This window comes from Papio anubis, chromosome 20, assembly GCF_008728515.1.
Source record: "Papio anubis isolate 15944 chromosome 20, Panubis1.0, whole genome shotgun sequence".
NCBI classification, from domain to species: domain Eukaryota; kingdom Metazoa; phylum Chordata; class Mammalia; order Primates; family Cercopithecidae; genus Papio; species Papio anubis.
Window position 1 is genome coordinate 46,986,616 of NC_044995.1, and position 15,344 is coordinate 47,001,959.

Genomic DNA, 15,344 nt, shown 5'->3' on the forward strand with positions numbered 1-15,344 from the left:
AGGACTTGAGCTTTGATCCCCAGGGAGGTGGGAGCCATGGAGTGCCGCGGGAAGAGGACAGATGGGATCTGACTCTTGGTGCCCTCTGGTGGCATCTTTGGGAAGGACAGATGGGGCAAGGCTGCAACTGAAGACCAGGTCCTGGTAATAATTGATGGGGGTGGGCCAGGCAAGGGCAGTAGAGGGGGAAAAGGTGGATGGATAGGGAAAACTTGCTGAGATGGATGTGAAGAGGCTGAAAGCTCCTTTCTCTGGGGCAGGGCAGTGCTGTGGTTAAGAGCGCAGCGTCTGGACTCCTGGGCCTGGGTTCAAATCCCAGTTTGGCCATTTCTGGGCTGTGCGACCTTGGGCCCATCCCTTGCCCACCCTGGCCCCGAGTTTTCCCACCTATGGAATCGTCAGAAGAGCCCCTCTCACCTCCCCTGCTGGGCTGAGGGACAGGGCTGGGAGCATGGGGTAGGCGCCCCGTAAGTGTTTGCTGTCGTCCGTCTTTGAAGGTCAGTGCCTCAGGCTCTGGGGAGCAATGAGGCACAGATGGGGGTGACAGGTTCCCTGAGATGACCCAGCAAACCGGGGGGCCCCTTCCCCTCAAACGCTGTTCTCCACAGTTTGACGGTTCTCAAGCCCCATCCCCCAGTGCCCACGTCACTCTGCCAGCCCCTCCACCATTCCTGAGCCCTGACTCACCAGGACTTGTGGTCCGCTCTGACCCCGGGCCTTTCCCCTGGGACCTATTTCCCGCCTTTGTCTTCTTCAAGTTCATTCACCAGGTCTTCCGTTCCCAGCAGCACTTGGCATTCCCTGAGACCCCCCCACCCCCATTCCCCACCACAGGTCTCAGCGGGGACCCCCTCCAGGCCTCTCACACCGGTCCCGACCACTTGGGGATCCCCGGCCTCTGGGGAGGGGCAGTGACTGGAGGAATTCTGGGGGAGGAGTTCAGCAGTGGGGGGAAGGGCGCCCAGAACTCCAAGTTGGAGGGGAAAGGCTCCTCGTCTGCCCCTAGATCAAGCTCCCAAAGGCGGGGCCATCTTTCTTTCTTCCTCCCTAAGTGGAGTCCCTATAACAGAGCCTTATTCTCCTCTGAACCCCACAACTCGGTCCCAAGCTCAGGACCCACCACTCTGTACTTCCTCCAAATCGGGTCTGAAGGGAGGACCTGTCCGTCCCCAAACCTGCTTGGGAATCTGTGGGTGCCCGATTCCCCAGCCCCAGCCTGGATTCCCTGGAAGCCCCAGCCTCCCCGAGCCGCCCCTCCTGGACCCCTTAATTACCCGCTGGGTGTAAATGACACTTTAATTTCCTCTGAATGGTCGTTGCAACCCCCCCCACCTGCCACCCATTCCTAATTACAAGTTGCTGTTTCCGACTTGCCTCCTGGTGGCCCAATTTCAAAACAGTGATTAAAATTAATTACCCAGGAGCCCCCTCCCCAGAGGGGAGGAGGCCCAGGAGCCCCAGAGACGTATCCGTGTCCCCACTGGAGGTTCTGCCTGGGCTCCCACACCCTGACTTCCCGAGTGGCCTGGGGACAGGGACAGCCTCTCTCTGGGTCTCTGCTTGCCTGTCTGTGAAGTACTTTAGCTGGCCAGAAGCAGTGGCTCACGCTTGTAATCCCAACACTTTGGGAGGCCGAGGCAGGTGGATCACTAGAGGTCAGGAGTTCAAGACCAGCCTGACCAACATGGTGAAACCCCATCTCTACTAAAAATACAAAAATTAGCCGGGCATGGTGGCATGTGCCTGTAATCCCAACTACTTGGGAGGCTGTGGCAGGAGAATCACTTGAACCGGGAGGAGGAGGTTGCAGTGAACCTAGATCATACCACTGCACTCCAGCCTGGGTGACAGAGCGAGACTCTGTCTCAAAAAAGAAAAAAAAAATGTAGGGTGTGCCACCATCATGGGCAGGGAGCGCATTGTGAGCACTTGGTAAATGTCAGCAAGAGGTGGCCTCACACAGTGGCTCACGCCTTTAATCCCAACACTTCGGGAGGCTGAGGCAGGAGAATCGTTTGAGCCCAAGAGTTCAAGACCAGCCTGGGTATCATACCCCCCTCTACAAAAAATTAGCCAGGTGTGGTGGTGCACACCTGTAGTCCCAGCTACTCAGGAGGTTGAGGCAGGAGGATTGGTTGAGCCTGGGAGGTCAAGGTTGCAGTGAGCCGAGATCACGCCACTGCACTCCAGCCTGGGTGACAGAGACCCTATCTCCAAAAAAAAAAAAAAAAGAAAAAGAAAAAAAAAGTCAGCAAGAAGCAAGATCACCTTTGCATCCATAGCACCCTTATGTGCTATGTGACCTCAGCAAAATGGCTTAACCTCTCTGAGCTTCAGTTTTTCATCTGCAAACAGGGATGAGCGTGCTGGTCTCTGAGGGTTGATGCGGTCAGGAAATGAGTTCATATGCGGGAAAAGCATGGCGCATAGCAGGTGCAGCCTTCCTAAATCTGTTCTTGAATTCCCGCTCTCCTGGCCTGCTGTGAGTTGAATGTGGAAGGCGGCTCAGGGTAGCGTCCCATCCTCTGCAAAAGACGCACTCAGCATTAATTGAGTGCTTCCTGCATGCCGGTCTCTGTGCCAAGCCCTGGACATGCACAACCCCGAGCGTGGCTGAGTCTCCAGCCATGTTGGTGCACAGTAGGTGTTTAAGAAGTCTGGAATGAACATATCCTTGCAACTATTTTAATTAATTAATTTATTTATTTGAGATGGAGTCTTGCTGTGTCGCCCAGGCTGGAGTACAGTGGTGCGATCTCAGCTCACTGTATCCTCCGCCTCCCGGGTTCACACCATTCTCCTGCCTCAGCCTCCCGAGTAGCTGGGATTACAGGCGCCCACCACCATGCCCACCTAATTTTTGTATTTTTAGTAGAGATGAGGGTTTCACCATGTTGACCAGGCTGGTCTCAAACTCCTAACTTCAGGTGACCTGCCAGCTTTGGCCTCCCAAAGTGTCGGGATTACAGGCGTGAGCCACCGCACCCGGCCAACTATTTTATTTTTAAACTATTATTATTATTATTATTATGATCATTCTTGTTATTATTTGAGTCAGGGCTCTCTGTCATCCAGGCTGGAGTGCAGTGAGGCCATCACAGCTCACTGTAGCCTTGACCTCCTGGGCTCTAGTGATCCTCCCACCTCAGCCTCCCAAGTAGCATGTCGCACCACACTCAGCTAATTATTGCTATTTTTTTTTTTAGAGATGGGGTCTGGCTGTGTTGCCCTGGCTAGTCTCGAACTGGCCTCAAGGGAGCTTCCTGCCTCAGCCTCCCAAAGCACTGGGATCACAGGTGTGAGCCACCTTGCCCGGCCCCGTTGGAACTATTTTATAAGTGGGGGCTCTTCCTGGGACATTCATTCAGCTGATTTGTTGAGCACCTACTGTGTGCCAGGCCCCATGCTGGGTACTGGGGTCACAGCAGTAACTGAGACACACCCCCTGCCCCTGTGAAGCCAATGTTTTTATCCTCATCTTTCAGAGGAGGAAACAAGCTCAGAGATGGGAGGGTTCTAACCCATGGCAGTGCAGCATCACAACAGTTAATTAAGCACGTATCACGATTGCTCATTACCCCTCGTGAGAAGCCGATGTGGATGGTTATCATGCTTGGTTCACTGATGGGGAAACTGAGGCTCTGAGAACTGAGGACTCGGTAAGGGAGGTCAAGAGTGGAGGGGAGGCTGGGCACAGTGGCTTAGGCCGGGTGCGGTGGCTCACACCTGTCATCCCAGCACTTTAGGAGGCCGAGGCGGGCAGATCACCTGAGGTCAGGAGTTCGAGACCAGCCTGGCCAACTTGGTGAAACCCCATCTCTACTAAAAATACAAAAATTAGTCAGGTGTGGTGGCATGCACCTGTAATTCCAGCTACTCAAGAGGCTGAGGCAGGAGAATCACTTGGAACTGGAAGGCGGAGGTTGCAGTGAGCCTAGATTGTGCCACTGCACTCTAGCCCAGGTGACACAGGCTAGAAAAAAATAAATAAAAGTGGAGGGGAGGCTCACAAGCCACCTCCCAGGCTGGGCAGGGATGAGTTAACCGACATCCAGTACGATGGGGGGGGTATGGGGGCCTCTCTCTTCTGCCCCACCCCTCATGCCCAGGCCCTAGGGACTCCCTCCAGCCTTCCTGCCAAGTTCCTAGACAGCCCCAGAGCCTGGCTGGGCTGTGATGGGGGCGACTGAAGCAGCTGGAGGGGCAGCTGTAAGCAGAGCCCGTAACCAGACCTGGACGGCCCTGGGGCCCCGTTGCTGGGACCAGGTTACTCGATCCCCCCAGGGACGCTGGCCCTGGAGCCAGAATACTGGGGCAGCCGGGACGATAGGGAGCTCCTTGTATGGAACTGGAGACAGACATCCCACCCCCGTCCCTTGTGCTGTGGCAGATGGAGAAATGGAGGCTCCAAGCCTGCCTGGGATCACTGTCTTTTATCTTGGAACAGAGACGCCCAGAGAGGGTGTGTAGCTGGCCAAAGGTCACACAGCAAGGTCATTTAACCTAAAGTGAATGCTTGTGTGCCAGGCCCTGAGCTGGTGTCTTTATTTTATGGACAAGAAAAAGAGACTGGCTGGGCACAGTGGCTCACGCCTGTAATCCCAGCAGTTTGGGAGGCCGGAGTGGCAGGATCACTTGAGGCCAAGAGTTTGAGACCAGCCTGGCCAACATAGCGAAACCTCATCTCTACAAAAAGTACAAAAATGGGCTGGGGATGGTGACGCACACCTATGATCCCAGCTTACTGGGGAGGCTGAGACAGGAGGATTGCTTGAGCCAGGGAGGTTGAGACTGCAGTGGGTTATGATGGTACCACTGTACTCAGCCTGGGCAACAGACCAAGACCCTGTCCTTGGGAACAAACAGGAAATGAGGCTGAGTGTCATGTCTGAGTGAAGGGGAGAGTCCCAGGAGTCCTTTCTGTGATGTGCCAGCCTCCCCGTCCACCTTGACCTTCTGTCTCTTCCTCTAGTGGTCCCAGTCTCCACGCTTTTTCCTCTGCAGTTCTTTCCCCTTGGAGCACCTTCCTCACCTTGTCACGAGGTCTCCCCTTCGACCTTCAGGCCTCAGCTCAGATGTCCCCTGCTCTAATCATTCCTCGTGTTTTTATGGTCGTGCTTATTATTGTCAGAAGCTATTGAGTTCCGATGTTGGTTAACGTGTGTAGTGTACCCCCGTCTCCCCCACAGGGCTGGGAGCCCCATAAGAGTAGGGCTTTCATAGCTGTCTCGGTCACAGCTGTATCCCCATGCCCAGAGCACGTGTCTGGTATACAGCTGGTGCCCAATAATTACTAATCCAATGAGTAAGTGAATGACTTCCAGTCTGGGGCGCAGGGAGCCAGAGCTGGATGCAGTTGCTTCCAGGTTGGCGGTTGAGTGAAGACGAGGGCAGGGTGGTTGTGGCTGGGGGAACCCAGGGAAATTGAGGCCCAGTCAGGGCAGTCAGAGAAGGCTTCCTGGAGGGGAGGGACACGCATGCATGGCCTTGACTGGTGAGCAGGAGTCAGCTGTAGGGCTTGGAGGACAGAGAGTGAGGTTACTATGTCTGACTGGTTGGGAGGGCAGCTGGGCCTTGAGAAGGCTAAAAAGGTTCCCCAGCAGTGGGGACAGCCTGAGCCAAGGTCTGCAGGAAGGGGCTGGAAATGCCTGATAGTAGGTGAGGGCAAGAGGAAGGTTCAAGTCATTCCTAGGGCGGGAGGTGTCCTTGAACATTAAGGTGTAAAAAAAATTGGTTCTTCTTCTGTGGGGCACTGGGGAGCCATGGTAGGCCTTTGAGCAGGGGAGTGGCAGGGTCAGAGCCGAGCTTGGAATACACAGTAAAGGGGTGGCTTAGTGGTGGTGCCGGGGTCAGAGAGGAGAGTGGGCATTGTCCTTGAAGGACAGCTCAATACCCAGGCTAGGAATGCCCCCTGGGACAGAGCCAGGGACCAAGCCAGCTTGTGGAAGCAAGAAGGATTCAAAGTAGATTGAAAGTAGAACTTCCCTGCTCAGGCAAAAAATAAGGCCCTGGCGCAGTGAGTCACGCTTGTCATCCCAGCATTTTGGGAGGCCGAGGCAGGCGGATCACCTGAGGGTAGGAGTTCAAGATCAGCCTGGCCGACATGGCGAAACCCCCGTCTCTACTAAAAATACAAAAAAATTAGCTGGGCGTGGTGGCAGGTGCCTGTAATCCCAGCTACTCGGTGGGCTGAGGCAGGAGAATCGCTTGAAGCCAGGAGGCGGAGGTTTCAGTGAGCTGAGATGGAATGAGGTTGAGTGAGCCCAGTGCACTCTAGCCTGGGCAAAAACAATGAGACTCCGTCTCAAAAAAAAAAAAAAAAGAGAGAATTTTAGCTACAGACCAGTTATCAGGAAACAAAAAAGATGTAGAAAGAAACATATTTCACCTGCTGTGTATTGGTTCAGATTATTACACTCTTTCTTCCTCATGGAGGTGATTTAGGGTTGAATTTTAAATCACCCACAGTGTATAGATGGGGAAACTGAAGCCTGGAGAAGGGAAGTGACTGTCTGCAGTCAAACAGCTGAGGCAGAGCTGGGGTTTGAACCTGGGCTGTGTGGTTCTGGAGCCAAACCTCTTCTTCTGGGACTTTTTTTTTTTTTTTTGAGACGGAGTCTCGCTCTGTCTCCCAGGCTGGAATGCAGTGGTCGGATCTCAGCTCACTGCAAGCTCCGCCTTCCGGGTTCACGCCATTCTCCTGCCTCAGCCTCCTGAGTAGCTGGGACTACAGGTGCCCGCCACCTCGCCTGGCTAGTTTTTTGTATTTCTTAATAGAGACGGGGTTTCACCGTGTTCGCCAGGATGGTCTTGATCTCCTGACCTCGTGATCCGCCCACCTCGGCCTCCCAAAGTGCTGGGATTACAGGCTTCAGCCACCGCGCCCGGCCTATTCTTTTTTTTTTGAGACAGAGTCTCACTCTGTTACCCAGGCAATGGCACAATCTTGGCTCACTGCAACCTCCGCCTCCCCGGTTTCCATGATTGTGCAATGGTGCAATCTCGGCTCACAGTAACCTCTGCCTCCCGGTTCAAGCGATTCTCCTGCCTCAGTATCCTGAGTACCTGAGACCACAGGCACGTGCCACCACACCCAGCTGATTTTTGTATTTTTAGTACAGACGGGGTTTCACCATGTTGTCCAGGCTGGTATTGAATTCCTGACCTCAGGTGATCCACCCGCCTTGGCCTCCCAAAGTGCGAGGATTACAGGCGTGAGTCACCAAGCCCAACAAGCAATTATTTTTATTTTATTTTATTTGAGACAAGGTCTTGCTGTGTCACTCAGAGTGCAGTGGTACAATCTCAGCTCTCTGCAGCCTCAACCTCCTGGGCTCAAGCGATCCTCCCACCTCAGCCTCCCAGGTAGCTGGACATCACCACCACGCCCAGCTAATTTTTGCATTTTTTTGTAGCGATGGGGTCTTTCTATGTTGCCCAGGCTGGTCTGAAACTCCTGAGCTCAAGTGATCCTCCCGCCTTGGCCTCCCAAAGCTCTGGGATTGTAGGCATAAGACACCACACCCGGCCCAACCAGCAATTGAGTCCCAGTGGTGTGCTGGACCTTGGGGGCAGAGGTCATTCGCCAGGACTCACCTGCCCTGCCTCGAGGGGCTTCTGGTGCAGCGAGGTAGATGGGCTCTGAGCAGTCCCATAGGGGGCAATTGTTTTGTTTATTTATTTATTTATATTTATTTGTTATTGTTTGATTATTATTATTTTTTTGAGGCATAGTTTTGCTGTGTCACCCAGGCTGGAGTGTGATGGCGCGATCTCGGTTCACTGCAACCTCTGCCTCCCAGGTTCAAGCAATTCTCCTGCCTCAGCCTCCCGAGTACCTGGAATTACAGGTGCGCACCACCACGCCCACCTCATTTTTCGTATTTTTAGTAGAGACAGGGTTTCACCATGTTGGCCAGGCTGTTCTCGAACTCCTGACCTCAGGTGATCCACCCGCCCCCCGCCCTTGGTCTCCCAAAGTGCTGGGCTTACAAGTGTGGCTCACCATGTCCGGCCTCATTATTTTTTTCTTTTTCTTTTTTTGAGATGGAGTCTTGCTCTGTCACCCAGGCTGGCGTGCAGTGGTGTAATCTCAGCTCACTGCAACCTCTGCATCCCCGGTTCAAGCGATTCTCCTGCCTCAGCCTCCCGAGTACCTGGGGCTATAGGTGCGTGCCACCACGCCCAGCTAATTTTTGTATTTTTAGTGGAGACGGGGTTTCACAACATTGACCAGGCTGGTCTCAAACTCCTGACCTTGTGATCCACCTGCTTCGGGCTCCCAAAGTGCTGGGATTACAGGTGTGAACCACCGTGCCCGACCCCAGGTGATTATTTTAATTGTGGAATCCACACATGAAGCTGCACCTCTCAGAGTGTGTGATGCACATGGATCCCTGTAGGATCTTGATCAGGTGCAGGCCTGGGTGAGCGGGCCTGGGCCCCGGGATTCTGCATTTCTGACAGTGATGGCCATGCTGCTGTTTCGAGACCCACACTCCCAGCAGCCTGAGTGTGATGGGGGAGGAGAGGAGGGCATAACGTGGGGAGGGCAGAGACGTCCGGGTTCCAGGAAGGTGTAGGGGGAGCCTGTCTTAGATGACCGGAAGTGAGGAAGTGAGTTGTGTGTGTATCTTTGGGAAGAGTGCTCCTGGCAGAGGGCACAGCCTGGGCAAAGGCCCTAGAGCAGGACCATGCCTGGCCTGTTGGAGGAACAGCAAGGAGGCCCGTGTGGCTAGAGTCAAGTCAGGAGTGGGAGAGAACGAGGAGGAGAGGGTAGACGGGGGATGGGGCAGGTCGTACAGGGCCTTGTGGGCTGCAGGGAGGACTCTGGCTTTGACCCCGAGGCAGGTGGGAGCCATGGAGGGGTAAGGGCAGAGGAGGGCCGGGACCTGACTCATGTGCTCAGAGGCGTCCTCTGGTGGCTGCTTCGGGAAGGACAGCCTGGGGACCAGGGCAAGAGGGGACTGGGCTGGGCTGGGCCAGGCAGGCGGGGATGCGAGTGGCCACGGTGTGGACAGGAAGCGGTGAATTCTGCATAAACTCGGAGGCAGAGGCCGCAGGAGTGGCTTATGCTGGCTGTGAGGCTGGTGGAGTGGGGTGTAGCGGGGAAGTCGAGATGAGCTCCAGGTGCGGCCTAAGCCATCAGCTGAGACGGAGGACGCAGGAGAAGTGGGGCCGAGGAGGAGGGACCTCGACCATCCGTTGACCCCGATTGGATCGGTAGCCTCAGCGCCACTCCAGCGAGAACCCCTTTAGGGTTTTTGTTTTATTTGTTTGTCTTCGAACTCACAGCCGGATCCTAAACTTTACACCGAAGCCTCAGGGGCCAAGAACAGCCCAGACACGCTGGCCTGGAGGAGAGAAGGTGGGGTGAGAGCTCCCCCAGGAAATTCAGGCCCATGACGTGGCGGCAATAGCTGGGGCCGCGTGGTTCTGGGGTCGCGCCCAGCATGGCTCAGGGTGAGACTTCATGAGTCCCATGCGTGGAGCGGCTGAGGGGCAGCTGTACCCCGAATCCGGAGCTGGGGGAGGCCCGGCTAGAGTCAGGACTGTGGGTGTCATCAGGTATAGACGGGGTTTAGAGCCCCAGGAGCGGACAGGGCCGCCCAAGACGGGCGTGAGTGGAGGGAAAAGAGAGACGGAGAGGTGGCGGTCGAGGAGGGTGCAGGGCGGGACAAAGTTGGGAGTGAGGCTGGCGAGTGTGGGGCACGGGGGGCCGCCAGAGGACAGAGCTCCTAGGAAGAGGAGCTGAACGAGGGGGTCCCCGAGGACATTTCCATCCCCGAGCCTCAGTTTCCACATCTGCACAGTGGGCTCGTGTTTGCAGAGCTGGAGGGACAGCCGGGGGTCTCCGGGAGGGAACTGTTGCTTTCTGGCCCCTCTCCCGCAACAACGCGCCCCCACAGCTTACATGTAAGTCCCCAGGATTGCAGGCAGGAGTCCCCCAACCCCTGGGGTACGCAGACATGTGGGTGCACGGGTGCCCCGGAGAACCCTGCACACCACCGGCAGCCCCGTGGCTCCCTGTGACCAGGTGTCCGGCAGCCGCAGCGTGGCAGGTGGTGGGGCCGCTTCCGGGCGGGCAGGCGCCGAGCGGCTGCTGGCGGAGGCTCCTCGAGTTTCATGGAGAGAAGCAGATGGCCTTGGGGGTAGCGGGAGGTGCACAGGCCTCGGGTAACCCCAGATTGAGGGGGTAAACTGAGGCCAGGTAGATGGGGTTCGTTGTGAAGTGGCCCGGACTCCCCGCAATGAATATTTGGGGTTCCGTTGTGTGTTATTATCAAAATAAGTAAAATTGAGCAGGATCTAATGTGGGCTTTGTGATCCCTGACTTTGGGCAAATGACTTTACCTTTCTATGCCTCAGTTTCTGTCTGTATAAGGGGCCTATTAAGAGAACTTACCAGGCTGGGCGCGGTGGGTCATGCCTGTAATCCCAGCACTTGAGAGGGGGCTGAGGAGGGTGGATCACTTGAGGCCAAGAGTTCGAAACCAGCCTAGGCAACATGGTGAAAACCCGTCTCTACTAAAAATACAAAAATAAGCTGGGTGTGGTGGTGCATACCTGCAATCCCAGCTACTCAGGAGGCTGAGGCAGGAGAATTGCTTGAACCCGGGAAGCCGAGGTTGCAGTGAGCGGAGATCGCACCACTGTACTCCAGCCTGGGCGACAGAGCGAGACTCTATGTCTCCAAAAAAAGAAAAAAAGCACTCACCCCTTGGAGGTGATGTGAAGATTAAATGAGTTAAGTGCCAAGACAGTGCTACCTGGGCGGGCGGCGGTGGCTCAAGCCTGTAATCCCAGCACTTTGGGAGGCCGGGCAGGAGGCCGGATCCGCGAGGTTAGGAGATGAGACCACCCTGGCTAACACGGTGAAACCCGTCTCTAGAAATACAAAAAACTAGCAGGCGGTGGGCTGACCTGTAGTCCCAGCTACTCGGAGGCTGAGGCAGGAGAATGGCGTGAACCCGGGGGCCCGGGCTTGCAGTGAGCTGAGATCGGCCACTGCACTCCAACACAGGCGACAGGCAGAACTCCGTCTCAAAAAAAAAAAAAAAAAAAAAAAAGACAGTGCCTGGCACCTAGCAAGTGCTTTGTGTTTGCTAAGTGGTTTTTTTGTTGTTGTTACTTTATTTTTTTGAGACAGGGTCTCACTTAGTCATGAACTGAATACAATCAACAATCATAGCTCATTGCGTTGTGAGCCTCCTGGGCTCGAGCGATCCTCCTGCTTCAGCCTGGAAAGTAGCTAGGACTAACAGGCATGTGCCACCACGCCTGGTTAATTTTTTATTTTCTGTAGAAATTGTGAGAGGGTGTCTCACTATGTTGCCCAGGCTGGTCTCAAACTCATCAGCTCAAGCAATCCCCTAGCTTTGGCCTCCCAAAGTGTTTTACAAAATTAATACAAAAATTAACTGGGTGTGGCAGTGCGCACCTGTAATCCTAGCTTCTTGGGAGGCTGAGACACGAGAATCGCTCGAACCTGGGAGGTGGAGGTTGCAGTGAGCCAATAGTGAAGCACTGCACTCCAGCCTGGGCCACAGAGTGAGACTCTGTCCTCGCCCCTCCCCCACTGCCCACCAAAAAAAAAAAAGCGGGCATGGTGAGGTGCACCCATGGTCCCAGCCTCCCAGAGGCTGAGGCAGGAGGGGTCAGCTTGGTCGGGGGCGCAAGGCTGCAGTGGGAGGTGATTGTACCACTGTACTCCAGCCTGGGCGACAGAGCCAGACCCTGTCTCTTGAAACAATGTTTAAAGAAATAGTTTCGGCCGGGCACGGTGGCTCACGCCTGTAATCCCAGCACTTTGGGAGGCCAAGGCGGGCGGATCACGAGGTCAGGAGATGAGAGACCATCCTGGCTAACACGGTGAAACGTCTCTATAAAAAATACAAAAAAACTAGCCCGAGGCGAGGTGGCCGAGCCTGTAGTCCCAGCTGCCAGGAGACTGAGGCAGGAGAATGCGTGAACCCAGGAGGCCGGGAGCTTGCAGTGAGCTGAGATCCAGGCGCTGCACTTCAGCCTGAGGCTGACAGAAGACTCCGTCTCAAAAAAAAAAAAAAAAAAAAAAAATAGTTTCCTAGAGTTATATATTATTCTGATAAAACACATGAGCTGGTGGTGCCTCACACTTGTAATCAAGCACTTTGGGAGCCAAGGCCCGAGTAGGATCACGAGGTCAGGAGATCGAGACCATCCACAAAACGAACCACGGTGAAACCCCGTCTCTACTAAAATAAAACTAGCGAGGCGTGGTGGTGGCAGTAGCTGTCCCAGCTACTCAGGAGGCTGGGGAGGCAGGAGAATGGCATGAACCCGGGAGGCGGAGCTTGCTAAGCCGAGATCACGCCACTGTACTCCAGCCTGGGCGACAGAGCAGAGACTCCATCTCAAAAAAAAACACACACAAGATGAAAGACACACCATGTCACACCTATTGGGAATGGCTACTGTAAAACCTGGAAGGTTGCTGGGCTTAGTGGCTCACACCTGTAATCCCACTTTGGGAGGCCAGGCAGGTGGATCACTGAGGTCAGGTTCAGCCACCAGCCTGGACAACATGGTGAAACCCCGTCTGGCCACTAAAAATACAAAAATCAGGCCGAGCGCGGTGGCTCAAGCCTGTAATCCCAGCACTTTGGGAGGCGGGGCGGTAGGATCCGCGAGGAATCAGAGTCAGAGACCATCCTGGCTAGCTACAGTGAAACCCCTTCTCTACTAAAAATACAAAAACTAGCGAGGCGAGGTGGCGGGCGCCTGTAGTCCCAGCTACTTTCGGGGGAGGCTGAGGCGGAGAATGGCGTGAACCCTGGGCTGATGGAGCTTGCAGTGAGCTGGGGATAAAGCCACTGCACTCCAGCCTGGGGCTGACAGAGGCGGAACTCCGTCTCAAAAAAAAAAAAAAAACAAAAATCAGCTGGGCGTGGTGGTACATGCCTGTGGTCTCAGGTACTGGGGAGGCTGAGGCGGGAGGATCGCTTGAACCCGGGAGGCAGAGATTGCAGTGAACCAAGACCATGCCACTGCACTCCAGCCTGGGTGACAGAGCGAGACTCCATCTCAAAAAAATAATAAGAATGAAGGAGGCCGGGCATGGTAGCTCATGCCTGTAATCCCAGCACTTTGGGAGGCCGAGGTGGGTGGATTGCCTGAGGTCAGGAGTTCAAGACCAGCCTGACCAACATGGTGAAACCCTGTGTGTACTAAAAATGCAAAAAAAAAAAATTAGCCGGGCATAGTGGCGTGCACTATGCAGTCCCAGCTACCTGGGAGGCTGAGAAAGGAGAATCGCTTGAATCCGGGAGGTGGGGGTTGCAGTGAGCTGAGATCGTGCCACTGCACTCCGGCCTGGGAGACAGAGCAAGATTCTGTCTCAAAAAAAAAAAAAGGGAAGGAAACCCTGACGCAGGTCACAGTGTGGATGCATCTTGAGGCAATCACGCTCGGTGAGAGAAGCCAGACACGAAAGGACAAACACTGTGTGATTCCACTCCTAGGAAGTCCCTAGAGTCATCAGGTTCGCAGAGACAGTGGCATGGGAGGTGTCGGGGGGTGGGGAGGGGGGTGAGGAGTGGGTGTTTCATGGGGACAGAATTTCAGTTTGGGAAGCTGAGAAAGTTCTGGAGATGCTGGTGGTGATGGTTGCACAATTATGTGGATGTTCTTAATGCCAGTGAACTGTGTGTACTTAAAAACGGTTAAGGGCGGCCGGGTGCGGTGGCTCACAACTGTAATCCCAGCACTTTGGGAGGCCAAGGCAGGCGGATCACCTGAGGTCAGGAGTTTAAGACCAGCCTGGCCAATATGGCAAAACGCCGTCTCTACTAAAAATACAAAAATTAGCCGGGCATGATGGTGGGCACTTGTGATCCCAGTTACTCAGGAGGCTGAGGCAGGAGAATTGCTTGAACCCAGGAAGCCGAAGTTGCAGTGAGTCGAGATCGCACCATTGCACTCCAGCCTGGGTGACAGAGCAAGACTGTCTCAAAAAAAAAAAAAAAAAGAAAAAGAAAAAAAAAAGTGCACTCACTCCTTGGGGGTGTTACGAAGATTAAATGAGTTAATTTAAGTACTTACGATAGTGCCCGGCACCTAGCAAGTGCTCTGTGTTTGCTAGTTTTTTGTTTGTTTGTTTGTTTGTTTTTATTTTACTATTTTGAGACAGGATCTCACTTGGTCGCCCACAGTGGAGTACAATGGCCCAATCATAGCTCATTGCATTCTTGAACTCCTGGGCTCAAGCGATCCTCCTGCTTCAGCCTTGCAAGCAGCTGGGACTACAGGCATGTGCCACCACGCCTGGTTAATCTTTTATTTTCTGTAGAGATTGTGGGGGATTGTCTTGCTATATTGCCCAGGCTGGTCTCAAACTCGTGAGCTCCAGTGATCCTCTTGCCTTGGCCTCCCAAAGTTTTACAAAATTAATACAAAAATTGGCCGGGCGCGGTGGCTCAAGCCTGTAATCCCAGCACTTTGGGAGGCCGAGATGGGCGGATCACGAGGTCAGGAGATCGAGACCATCCTGGCTAACACGGTGAAACCCCGTCTCTACTAAGAAATACAAAAAATAGCCGGGCGAGGTGGCGGGCGCCTGTAGTCCCAGCTACTCGGGAGGCTGAGGCCGGAGAACGGCGTGAACCCGGGAGGCGGAGCTTGCAGTGAGCTGAGATCCGGCCACTGCACTCCAGCCTGGGAGACACAGCGAGACTCCGTCTCAAAAAAAAAAAAAAAAATTAATACAAAAATTAACTGGGCGTGGCAGTGTGCACCTGTAATTCCAGGTTCTTAGGAGGCTGAGACATGAGAATCGCTTGAACCTGGGAGGTAGAGGTTGCAGTGAGCCGAGATCACACCACTGCACCCAGCCTGGGCGGGCGACAGAGCGAGACTCTGTCCACCTCCCCCCGCTCCCCGCCCCCCCGCAAAAAAAAGCCAGGCATGGTGGTGCACACCTGTGGTCCCAGCTCCTTGGGAGGTTGAGGCAGGAGGATCGCTTGAGCCCGGAAGTTCAAGGCTGTCGTGAGTGGTGATTGTACTACTGTACTCCAGCCTGGGCGACAGAGCCAGACCCTGTCTCTTAAAACAATGTTTAAAGAAACAGTTTCTATAATTAAATATTATCTGATAAAACACAAGATGAAGGGCACACCATGTCACACCCATTAGGATGGCTACTGTCAAAAAACCAGAAGGTGGCCAGGTGTGGTGGCTCATACCTGTAATCCTAGCACTTTGGGAGGACAAGGCGGGTGGATCACCTGAGGTCAGGAGTTCAACATCAGCCTGGCCAACATGATGAAACTCTGTCCGTACTAAAAATACAAAAATTAGCTGGGCATGGT